This window comes from Macrosteles quadrilineatus, unplaced genomic scaffold (genome assembly GCF_028750875.1).
Source record: "Macrosteles quadrilineatus isolate MER2022 unplaced genomic scaffold, UCM_ALF_1.0 Scaffold_1__1_contigs__length_201487025, whole genome shotgun sequence".
NCBI lineage: Eukaryota > Metazoa > Arthropoda > Insecta > Hemiptera > Cicadellidae > Macrosteles > Macrosteles quadrilineatus.
This window is the reverse complement of record NW_026542594.1, coordinates 178,351,201-178,364,474: the sequence shown is the minus strand read 5'-3', so window position 1 is coordinate 178,364,474 and position 13,274 is coordinate 178,351,201. Positions and strand designations below refer to the sequence as shown.

General features: G+C 31.3%; 1 protein-coding gene across 1 annotated transcript in view; it reads right to left on the bottom strand.

Moving 5' to 3' along the window:
• LOC128990760 (acid sphingomyelinase-like phosphodiesterase 3b) overlaps positions 1-6,944 on the bottom strand; it is a 102,569-nt gene extending 95,625 nt beyond the window's left edge. Inside the window, exon 1 of the mRNA XM_054413325.1 lies at positions 6,886-6,944. The gene's annotated coding sequence lies outside the window, so the exon portion shown is untranslated. The remainder of the gene's footprint in view (positions 1-6,885) is intronic.
• Positions 6,945-13,274: the final 6,330 nt, after the last annotated feature.

Sequence of the window (13,274 nt, the reverse complement as noted above, 5' to 3'; positions counted from 1 at the left end):
TGAATTCAAAAAAGTTATTTTTGAAAATTCAACAATATTTTCAGTCAAGTTACTAACAAGAATGTTACCACGTAATAGTTCAAAGTTTACAATCCTACCACAAGAGGAGTGGTGTAGTTATTAATGAACCTGGTTAATGAACCAGTTTGTCAGTAACTAGACTACAAAAGGGTTCTCTTGCAATTCTACCCCCTCCCCCTAACACCACATCCCTCACTCATTCTCAGCTCTTAGCTTTTATTGGCATAATTAATAATAACAAACAAAGCGTTTGGATCTATAAAGTATCAATAGTTACATTTATTCATTTATAGAGCACTAAGGAAAAGTTGATTATTTTGGTTATTTATATGAAAAGTCCACATCAATCCACGCACAAGTTAAGTGTATTATATACATAATGGTATTTATCCTCGATGTGTATAAGGCCTTTGCTTTTTTTGTGTATTTAGTAATATTCTTGTGTACTACTGATGGTTTGTTATAAGCATGTTGTCATCGGAATGGGCACACGGGAGGGACTAAGGCTAAAGGTGTAGTGACGTCATATCTCTAGTGGCTAATGTCTACTCTTGAGGCAACACGACTACCGTAACGAAAGATGTGTTTTCAGCGGTGTTCGTGACATAGTCAGTAGCGTTTCGATTTGGTGATCAGGAGGTCCTGGGTTCGAATCCCACTGATAAAACTAACATTTTGCCAAAAAAAATTTCATATCAGCAAGTTTGGTTGGTTAGGTTAGGTTATGACAGTTTAATTTTATAATACTGAATTTTAAAATTAATAAAATTAAAAATTATAAGTAATCATTAATTAGATTTTTATCTTATACAGTCCAAAAATAAAAAAAATATTAAATGTTTTCAACTTAGCGGTTCTGGCGGCGAACGCTGACACTACAAGATATGTTGGCCTTAGTCCCTTCCGTGTGCCCTACCGTGTTTTCATCCGTTCAATTTTTCCTAAAATTGCCATGGCTACTTGGCAACCGAAATAGCACTTGAAGTTTTCAGTGAAAAGTTATTTCCTAAGTGGAGCCTATGTATGAATATTATTTTAGACTTTGCTTATTATTGTGTGCGCAAACCTTAAAAGTATTATTATATTTGCTTACCCTAACAACCACGTTTGAAAACATTTTTTAATAAGCCGTTTCTCACGGGAGAGGGACAAAAATAAAGGCCTTAACATATTTTTTCTTTGACATTTAATTTTCAGGCCAAATTAACCTTATTATACAGCACACCTTGTTTAAGGAAGTCTGTTATTGATCCACCTCTCTCAATAACTCTAAATGAATATGAATGGCTGACAGCTACAATAGTTGTCACCCCCACAGCTGTAGACAACATTTTAAACTTGCCAGCTTTCTGTCACAAGATAAAATGTCTACGTAATCATAAAATGTTTCACAATTTCCCAAATCAGAAAATCTATGTCGTACAGTCAGTAAATTTGAATTGAGTAATTGGTTTCATGTGCGGTGAGTGGGAAAGTATTCAGTATTCTGTATAAGGGTATTCAGCCTCTATTTAATTGGAATCGTGTAACGGATAGTACCACTCTAAAAATATTTGGGGAGCAAGCTGGTCTAGTGGTTAGAGCGCAAAGCTTCGGTTCCAGAGATCCCGGGTTAAATACCGCCAAATCACCACTGGATTTTATCTATGCGATAATGCCACAACCCCTATGTATAGCCTGAAATAATGTGAAAAACAATCCGGGGGCCTAGCGTCCTAGGAAAAAAAACTCTAAAAATATTCACGACGAGTTAGTACAAACTGAAAAAATCGCACAGTCGTCTTAGCTATTTCAGTCAATTTGAACCTATATAGCTGCAGTCGATGAATCAATAACGGTTTACCTCGCCGTCCTTTTAAAACCTCAAACGATATTAAGTGCAGCCTTGATTCCAATATTATATAGATTGTTTACGTTTAAAACAACTGTGTTCCATTACTGATAATTTTTTTACTACAGTATTTGCAAAATGTTTTCCCATAAAACATTATTTGGAGGCTCAGTAACAAACTACCTACTACAGTTGCCAATATCCTCCAAACGTCCCTAGGACCGAAGACATTTCCAGATGAATTTTCGATGCCAATTCTTTTTGTTTGATGATGTTTGCTTTCATGTTACGTTATTAGCTGCGTTTTGTAAGTTATATTACAATAGCATAAGAAAAAAGGTTGATGGCTCATGGAGGTATTTCACAAGGTAGTTATAAGCTTTAAGCATAGCGTGTTGGTGTGCTACACGATCAACCACAAGGAGTGATGGAAACTTCAGTTAAAGCTGACCGATTTATTAAACCAACTAAGGCTTTAAAATAGCAGTTTCGGCCCTCAAAAGGTACCTTAGAATGCGTACTAAAAAGTGAAATTTGAATTGTGCAATGTTTATAATAAATGCTCCAATCCTTCAAAGACAACTGAATATTTTATTACAACCAATATATAGATGAATCTCATCCAATACAGCCAAAATTAAGCACAAAGATTGTTCTACCTAGGAATGTCATAGGACTCGGGACTATTCACTTTCCTGAGTTCCTCTAGGGCTTCGCCCCTTGGACGTCCAAAGTTTTGAGGTGAGATTTTCAAATCCTTAACGGATATTCAGGCTTTAAAATTTAGCAGTTGCGGCCATTTAAAGTTACCTTAATGCGTACTAAGAAGTGAACTTTGAATTGTACAATGTTGTAAATGCTCCAACCCCTCAAAGACAACCAAGTATTTTTATATTAACAACATATAGATGAATCACATACGTACATTGATATGAGTACAATATTAACTAGTAAAAATTGATAATAAATAATAAGTGTCACCGAATTTCATAATCGATACCACATACCATTTTAGAAGTATAATATATTTTTACAAAGTAGTCCATTAGGTATGTTCAATTCTAATATTTTGAACTTTCACAGAAGTCAAAGTACGACAGTTGACGTAAAAATAAAATTCTTCTCAATGTTTGATATTTAACTTTTACGTTTAGGTAAAAATAGACAAACCTTCTGACTCATTAGTGCAAGAATGCATCTGTAAGCAAAGGTAAAACTGTGATTTTTTTGTATATAGTAAATATTTGGTTTGTCTGCTATTGCCAACATTTATCAATTGACAAACACAAAAAATTTTTGTTTCTACTGCTTATTGTACTGTATGTATAAACTTAAACTTCGTTGGGTAAATCATGAATCTCAATTACAACTATTAGTTCTCATGTACAGAAACTAGACAGAAACACAACTATAACTAAATGAACTATTATATAACTGTATGTATTATACACTTACACAGCTTCCCAATTATTGTACCTGTAAAAGCTACACAGAACCTTTGGTACCTTAATACCAAAAAGTCATAATTTAATTATAAAGGTTGAAAAGATAGTGGTAACGAAAATATTAAAATATAGTGCTTATAAATTATAAATATTTAATTTCCTATATCACCATTAAAAAACTAATTTACTAGAATATTTAAGAGATAATGTGTGTGTAAAAAAAAGATTATTTAAAAGTTAAGCTGGCCAAAATGTCGAATCTGTCTTAATTTATATCACCCTTGATAGCATCCATTTATAATTCTAACTGATTACTTCAACTTTTAAAATCCATTAATCATCAGGAAGGATATTCATTATCAGACATAAAGCAAATGCATCATTATTCAAAACTGGATTGATGGATTGGGTGACCAATCCAGTTTTGTGTGGGATTAAGGGTTGGGTTTGTGATTGTTCGTGATGTGGTGGTGTTTCGGAGTTATCCACTTATGGATATAACCACCAACTTGATGCGTTGATACATATTATAAAAGTTGCATTTTACTTCAACATTTTTAAAGCTCCAATGCACATGTATGAGACATATCTGCCCGTTTATTTTTTTCATAAAGTTTTTAAGAGGTTAAACTATTAAGACATAGTAATAGAAAACATCAAGGGCTTACGATCACTTCAATTTTATGAATGGTAATGTTTTAAAAAAAATATCATTTAATAAAATTTGTACTTGAAAGCTATTGTGTGAAAAATGATAGTATTGCCCAGGTATATACTAAAATTTAGTTGGTTCTATAATCATTGGTGTACAGGTTAGGCTAAATAAACGTAGGTAAACAAACATAATATTTAATTTTAGGCCTATTATGTTTATCATAATTTTTTACAATTCAGTGTAAAACAAAAAATATATAAGCTAGTGTGATATATGGAGTATTCGAGAATGCCAAACGACAAAAATGTCGAGTTATTTTTGTTCCCTGAAAATCCGACCAAACTTCACTTTCCATAGACCCATCTCAAAACTCACAATCCTTAGGGACAGTTCCCTTTGTTGATATCGGAAACTGGTCTAAAGTGATCCAGATAATTCTTATTTTTGCGTACACGATGGACGAATAGACTCCTTTTTTTACAATGGGATGAGGTTTTTTTGTATTTTTGTCAAGATGTGATATTTAACAAAATATTTGGCTGATTTGTTTTTTAAGCAAAAGCTGACCATGTAGCTTTCACAAAATTGTTTTCTGTGATTGTTACCAGTATTATTTAAGATTCCAGTTCACAAGGTACACAAATAGCAGAGCTATTTTTTTATCTGGATAAGGTGAAAGTGGAGGGATACAGTGACGTAACTACATACTTTTTGTATATTCACAAAGGTTTTTTTGTTGTTGAAAAAATTATCTTCTATGTATTGATTTGAAGCACTTTAAGGTGAGAGCTGATATCGCTTGTCAGTCAAATCCTACTTGAAAATACGGTTAGATTGCATATGGCTTTTAATATAGTTAACTATGGTGTATTCTAATTTTTAGAGAGGTTTTACGTAATATCATTTTATAAGTGTAAACGTCTTTTTAGTCTGAATTTTGTAACAATATCTTAGTAAAAACTTTTTCCAGTATAATTATCATATAAATAGTAATAATAGTTATTTACTTCAATTTATAGTATCAAAACTAATTTTCTGGCCACACACTATGCTTTATTAATTTTTTTTAAATATAACATTATTGAGGAATAACGATTTAATAAATACTTTAATATTAATTAAAGAAAAAAATAGATGAATTTCCACAGTAAAAGCAGAGTTTTCTGTTTAAAGTAAAAAATATTTGGTGAAATGCTTTATCTTAATTTTACATCTAAATATTCAAGGGAATTTGTAAACAGGGTTGCTTTCAATGCGTCTTAATTTCCGAGAGTAATTTTCGCAGCAAACTGGGAGCGAGGGACTTCTTTGCCCAAAATATCCAATAACCCAAGGTCATTTGATATTGCGAAGTTTGGCTGGCTCTGTTTCTAAACTAGAAGCTACTTCCATTAAGGATAATGTAGCCAGTGCCACGGGGATAATGGCCTTTAAGTCTTACTTATACAATTTAATGTCCTCTAAAATCTAAATATATTGTTTAAATATTCATTCAGCATTTGCATTAAAAGATTTATTTTCTTACTGTGCTTAATTTTTTTTATCATCTTACTTAAAGTAATTAGCGTGTTTTGTCAATTAAAATCAATTTTTAGCCCCTGAGCTGTGTTTTTTGTCATTTTATTTACATATGTAAATGGTATTATATAGATGTCTAATGCAATATTCTTTAACATACGTTGACTTGTCAATTATCGTCCCTGAAAAACATTAATAAATCTTGAAGCTCAAATATGTTAAATTTATACCAATATAATTCCAAAGTTTTTTTGTTTGATGGCAAAACTACATTCTAAGACCTTTCTAACGGCACCTTGGACATGGTGATCGGTAGCACCACCGCTCCAAAACAATTATGACAAAAATATGCCTAGTGTATTAAATATATAGATATAACACTTTCATAAAATTATAAATCTCCTGTAAAGAGCAGTACAACGTATTCCGATCTGTATCTTTTCACCAAACTTGAGATTAAATTAAAATTACAACAATGTTGGTGATGTTTTTATTATAAATAAAAAATATAATAAAAGGCAGTGAAATAAAACATATTTTATACCCAAATACGTAGCACTGTTGTATAATGTGTTTGGACGAGCATTTTAACGAATAAAACATGTTACAAATTTAAGTCGTAAGCAAATTCGTGGCAGAATATTTTTAATGCTCCATAGTTGATAATATTTTATACTAAATGCTACGAAATGCATGACAGCTATTATTGCATTAGCTTTGTCTGCATTTTATATAATCCATAACTAACCATGAAAAATATCACAAGTAACCTTTAGTTAGTAGTAGACCTTTTCTGACATAATCTGTAATCGAAAGGAATATGTCAAGTGTAACTGTGGAAATCTAACTAACAGAAAAATAAGTTAGCTATTAAGTATCTATTAAGTATTAATAGATAATTAATAGATAGTTATTAAGTATTAATAATTAAGTATTAAGTATTAAGCTATCTTTAACTGTATTCGATATAATATGAATAAGTCATGAGTAACTGTCCAATACAAATATCGTTTTAGTCGGTTTTCCTTTACCGAATATTTGGCAATTCATTACACATTTTTACTATGATAAATGTTACAACCTTTGATAATCCTATCATTTAAAAATTTCTTTTACAATCACAAACATTTGTTGAATTTTACAAAAAAAAAACTTGGTCTTTTAAAAAAATATCTTAAAAGTTTGAAAAGAATAATTATATTTTGTAGATCAATTACGCGTTTTTTTTTATTACACCTAACTGACGGAATTCGTTAGAATAAACAAAATGAGTACAAAATTTAAGTAAATACTTCTTCACGTTTTCATTACATTGTTAAGTATTTTTATAATGACTTAACCCATTTACATTGAATCAAGTATGTTTTATGTTTGTTACGTTCAAAAGCGTTTAAATAAATATTTTCAGTACTCACCCAAACTGACTACATATATTAAACAGAGCTCACAACGCACTTCATCACGACACGAAGTCTCACGAAGTACTGAGGACAGAGCGTCTGGCTTGGCTGGTTGCTAGGATACCAGGGGGTGGTACATCTCCCTACCAGACTACCCCCCAAACCCCCCACTCCCTTACATTAGATAACAGCTTGATCTCAATCATTGACACCTTACTGATAGAAACATCCCTTCCTCCATCGACCTGTTCAAGTAGTTCGCGCTACGCACTGCTGCGTCTTGTCAAAGGTCTTTCTACATCGGGAGTAGGGTTGAATTGAAAGAAATGTATTTTTTATTTACAAAAAAAAACTTACGTTGGGGATGAAATCTTTGAAAGTATTAATATTAAAGGGAATGGTTGAATATTAAAATAAGATCTCTCTGTGCAATGCAAAAGGTTGTTTAGTAAGGTTGTTTGGTATCTTTGTAAATCTGCGTACACTTATTTAGAACATTGAATGTGTTGGATTGGAAAATGGTAAAATTAAGATTATAAAAAAGAAACCATGTTGACTTGAGCAATAAAAACAATGTAATGAAAAAGTAAACAGAAAGAAAAAATAACATATGATAAATAAATATACACATGTTAAATTCAGATCAAGGGGGAAAAGTCTTGAACAGAATGATTTAGTTTTTTGTTATATCTAAAACCACTGAAGTATACAACATTGGAAGTTATCTTGACTAGAGATTTTTCCATAACTAAACTAATGAGAAATTGATTTTACTATCTGGTCTCGTGAATTTACACTTCAAATTAATTGAAATCTGAAGAAAGTTTCACAGTATTCACGTGGCCAAAAGTCATTCGGGAATTGAAGGGCTTGAACCTCAGTCTCTAGGACAGAAGGCGTAACCTCTTAGCACTAGCACTACACCAGTATTGTATTACAAGAAAAGATAATTTTGTACTGTCCAACCTTCACATCCTAGGACATTAGTTCTAGTCCAGAATGGCGGGATTTGAACCTGAGACCTCGGGCACCGAAGCCCCGCGCTTTAACACTAGACCAGCTAGCTCCTCATACAAGAAGAGGCACTGACAACCAAAGTATTACAATAGATACTAAAACGTATTTTTTTTAGACAATGAAAAGAACCAGTTGAGAGAGATGAGTAAAATTGATAATTGCACATAACATTTGTTAAGAAGAAAAAGATGTACAAATTATTTCATTAACTTAGATCAGAAATATATATGTTTAGGCTATTAATTATTGTAAAATTTCTTGTAATTCAACTTGAGTCTTAACAGTGATTAAAATAAAATTAAAAAGTTTTAATGATTTTAAAATGTGTGATTTGTAAAATGACTAACTGGTATTTTGTGAAGGAATGTTGTTGAAACACAAAAATAAACAAACTAACTATCTATTCAAACAGTAAATATAAACTTGAAAGTTTAAAGGTAAATACAGTGGGTATCCAGCGTAGGTAGAACCACATTAAAATTTAAGCAGGGTTGCATGTTAAATCAAATGGTAGTGTACATTAGCATCTAAATCTACAGCTGCGTTTCTAATTATATTTCAATATTTAATGAACATCGAGTATATAAAGAAAGGTTTGTGTTAGTGGAGAGTGTTTTTGTTGTTTTAATTATTGTTTAAATCTATATATATAAAAGGAGTGTGTGTGTGGGTAATGTACCACGTTTTCTCCATGCACTGCCACCTACTCATAGTAGTAGTAGTAGATATTAACTGGTGTGCACACCAAAGTAAGGCTCTATAAAACACTTCTATATTAACCTAGGGCTCTGCCTTAAGGGCTTTCAAAGATCAATGGCAGGCAAAAATATTTAATTTTTACAAAACTACAATTGTTGTGTTGTGTTGTAGTCTATATTGTACTACTGTATGAATGTATACAACCTAATGATTATGGCATCATGCATTTAAGCTATACATCCAATAGATTAAATGGTTTATACCATAACTAGTTTAAATGTTAGTTTTTTAATCTGTACTAGCTGTGTACCCGTTCTACGCACGGGGATCTTATAATATTCAGTTGAAACCTTCTTATATAAAGAACAGCAGTTGGTTTGCATATTTTAAGATATGCTGGCCAAACTATTATACATAGCTTCATTTTATGTTGTTTTTTGTTGTTCCGGATCGGTATGACAATCAATAAAAGGTTAAATTACCTCTGTGTCTGCCGGTCGATCCTATAACGGTAGGCTTACTTTTATTTTTACTATCTGATCTCGTTTGCATGGCTCAATCACGTCCTGGTTGAAGTTCGTTCGCTACGCTCACTCACCTGTATGTTGGAGCTCGTTCGCTGCGCTCACTTTCCTTCAGGTTAGCTCGTTCGCTACGCTCACTTGCCTTCAGGTTAGCTCGTTCGCTACGCTCACTCGCCTCCAGGTTGCAAATTAGCTGTTGTCATAAATGTAAAAGAAATAATAGTGCTAGTGCTGCACCCTGTTGGTAATCCTTGTAACTTTAATGCTATTGAACATCACAGAACAGAACCAACTTGTTTAATTGAAACAGCTGTTAAGATTCAATAATTTCATTTCTCATAAGGTTAACATGGGCTTCCAGAAATTCCACGTCAAAAATCGACAAAAACTTGATTTTCAAGGGTTTACTGTTAAATATCTAACTGTCTCATATTCGATGAAATACGTCTAAAACCATCTCATATATGTATAGTATTTGGAAAATAAGTTTCAGGCGGGACAGTGCTATAGTTATTGAGGAGTAGTTGTAATAAAGTGCGTATTTTAGCGTTACCAAGAGAATGACAGATAGACAGACAGACAGACAGACAGACAGAAATTGAGATAAGGTTTGATTCGGTTTCTCTGACCTATGAAATGTAAAAATAACCAAAAAGTTCATTATTCTAAGCAATGTACAGACAAAACTCTAATTTTATTTATATAGATAAAGACTTTATACTAGGCAATTAAAAATGTAGCATGAAAAAAGTTCTTAAATATTACAATGCTATTTATGCCAGGCATGTAGTCATATTGTAAATTTATTTTTTATTATCTTTTTTCGAATATAAACTCAATAATTGGACTGGGAATTGGCCAAGAATGAAAGTTTGCTGAACATAGTTTTATTTGCCTATGTTTTAAACAAGATGTCGACCTTGTTTAAATAGATTCAACGGTATGTAAATTTGCCTTCAAATTTAAGTTTTTAGGTAAATATACTTACAATATACAACATTAACTCAGTAGTTATTAGTGTATTTATGTTAATTTTCTAATTGTATTATTTTTATTGTATTTAATTCAATTTATTGTATTAGCTTGGATACAAATTTTTTATGAACAAAAAGTGGTTAAAAATATAGATTTAACTAAATGTATAAATCAATCGATCAAATACACGATACATTTTAATCACATAGCTATTCCAACACAATAGGGATGTTTGTAAATAGTTTGCATAAATACAAATGAAGTGCAGTGGTCAATTTGGAAGTGGAAGAGAAGTAATAAATGGTCAAATGCTGGCAATGTCAAAGAAAACTCTCAATTTCTCAGGGCAGGACACAATAGTGTAAAAGGTTGGAGTACTCTAGCAGCTGCACTCTGTCCATATATCAAGTTACATGTTTCGATACATTAGTATGGTATTTCTCGCTGTAGGCTGTGCTTACCTTTGTAGCCTATGCTTCCTGTGGAAGACATATTTAGTATCGTATATAATCCAGTTAAAAACATTGACAGTTAATGATAATGCAATCATTAACACTTACATTGATAAGAAATGTCTATCAATACTTATCATGTACGTATTAATGATTTGTATTCATTGTTATTATAACATATTGATACTAAGGATTTAGTGGTTAAAGTCAAATTAATCAAAGTTTCATGAATTTTTAGCTGTATCTAGCTTAAATTGACCTTAGTTAATTGAAAACAAAATACCCCCACCGCAGCAAACCTGCAGACTTAGCGAATTTCCATTTGCCTGATTGGATTTACACTAAAATGTCTCCTTAAAAATATCACATTTATTCCTTATTTAAAAAGAATTAGTTAAACGAGGACTTAGGTTTGCTGCAACAGAGAGGGTAAAAAAGTTTTATTTTTATTTTTATGTAAAATGTTAAAAGGTAGTTTAGTAAGAAATTAATGTATTTTTCAAATTTGATCAAAATATGTTTATAAAAAAGCAGACTACAACAGTTATTCTTCATAAGTATAACATGGGAATTTTAAAATTACAATTTTTTTGAATTTTCACCGTAACAATAAGGCGCATAATAACGCTTCAATATACTAAATTATTTGTTTTTTTAATCTCCACAAAATGGTTCAGAAAGAAATTGTGAAATTTTGTGTTATTAGGATCAAAAATGGGAAAAACTTATTCTTACCCCATAAAACCCCCCATTAACCCCCGTTCCAATAGTCCGATCATGCTGGTTTGCGAACTCATTCAAGTTTATCCCACCTTACACCTTCAAACCAAATTTTATCATAATCGGACAAAGATTATTCAAGTTATCGTGCGGATGGACACATATATATATCTATATTAGATATTAAATACATATATAAAAATTTGAACGAATGGTGTTTTTGGCCTCTGGGGACATCAAAATGAAAAAGTAAATCGGTCCCGGGCCTAGGTCTTACCATCAGACCTATGGTAATAGCTACTTCCCTATAGGGAAATTCGCTAAAAACATTTTCAATGACCACGATTCATCCAACATTGATTTATCTTTATCTGGGTCTTGATTTCCTAAAAATCTTATTCCTGAAAGAGGTGAAAAATCATCAACGAAATGAGAGCCTAGTTGATTGAAACTCGTTAAATATGTAAGCTGCCTCATTAGTTATTAGGACTACGACTTAGTTAAAGATATTAAAGAAACCTAAAACCTGAAATATTATATCCGTTTCAAGTTCCAATTATTGTTTGCAACATTTAAACTTCAGTATCGTTCTACCACTCGTAAAGTTTAAAGTACAAATTCAGGAGCAAAGAAGCTACACGATAAACGTTAGAACAGTTGAAATTTACTACCATAATCGATTAAGGCTAGAAACAGTAAATGCCTTATGTGAATGATCTACATCTACCAAAGTTTTAATCGGTCTCAAGTCAATGGCTGGCCAATGGTGGACCAAGGTTCTATTGTTGTCAAGATTTATTGGGTTGTCAAATCCAAGCTCTGTTCTGCAGCCTCATTGCACTTATAGCAGGAACAAATTCAAAGATATATTACAGGAAATTAAACTAGTTGGAAGAAAAATCTAATAAAGGAGGGGGTATTCTGAGATAAGTCATTTTCAAACACAATTATTTATAAGTTACATTTTATTTAGTTTATTTGTTCTACACAAAATACATTGGATTTTAAAGGAATGTATCAGAAATCTAGAGAGAAGTCCCGACATTTACATTGTTATTAACTAAAAGGAATAAAAAAAATAGTCAATGATGCCTCAGACATAAAATTAGGACAGCTTGAGCGAGCTCACCAATTAATACTTAAATCTAAAACACTATCTGGTCAAAATTTGAGATATTTTACAAAGTATTGATTTCAAAAATTTTAATTTTTTTCCAATATTATCTTTTTTATTTACATAAAAATTATATATTTTTTTTATTTTTACAAGACTATCTGATTCGTGTGATAAACACATTGTTTGTTTTTGTTATTGTTGATCTGTTCCTGAGGAAGGCCTCAGCCAAAATATAGAATTTTTATTTAAAATTGTGTTAATAGTACATCAACTTATTTATAAATCCGTTGGTAGCACCATGAAGAAAGATGTATGCTTTTTATTGATAGTTATTGATAGTTTATTGTGAGGTGAGGTGGAATTCTGTAACTAAATATTGTTATAATTACTATACAAAATTAGTTTACAGATTTTATTCAATAAAATGCATACAATAAGTTTTTAAAATACTTATTAATGAGCAGAAAGTATACGATTGCAAGCTTAAAAGGTCGGAAGTTTTTTTCTTGTACTCAAATGTTTAAAATATACTTATAAATATATATATTTTGAATAATAACTGCAGGAAATATATTTCACACTAAATAGTGTAAACCAGAAAAACTGTTTAATGGGTTTAATTAGTTTGTGCGTTATAAAATGTTAGCATGAAAGTAATCTCTTTAGGGTAGATTTATGTTTATACACAGATGAGAATTCTAAACGTATACGAATTCATGTAGTTGGAACGAGTTATGTTGCTTAGTAATATCATTTAAATAACTGTATTTGCATTATTTATTATATATTATAGTATACAAAATATTTATTCGGAAGCTTCGACAAGAATCAACAACGGAAGCGTTACAGCTTAGTTTGCTCTTGGTCTGTTTATTCGTGTTAGAAATGTTGGTTTAATAT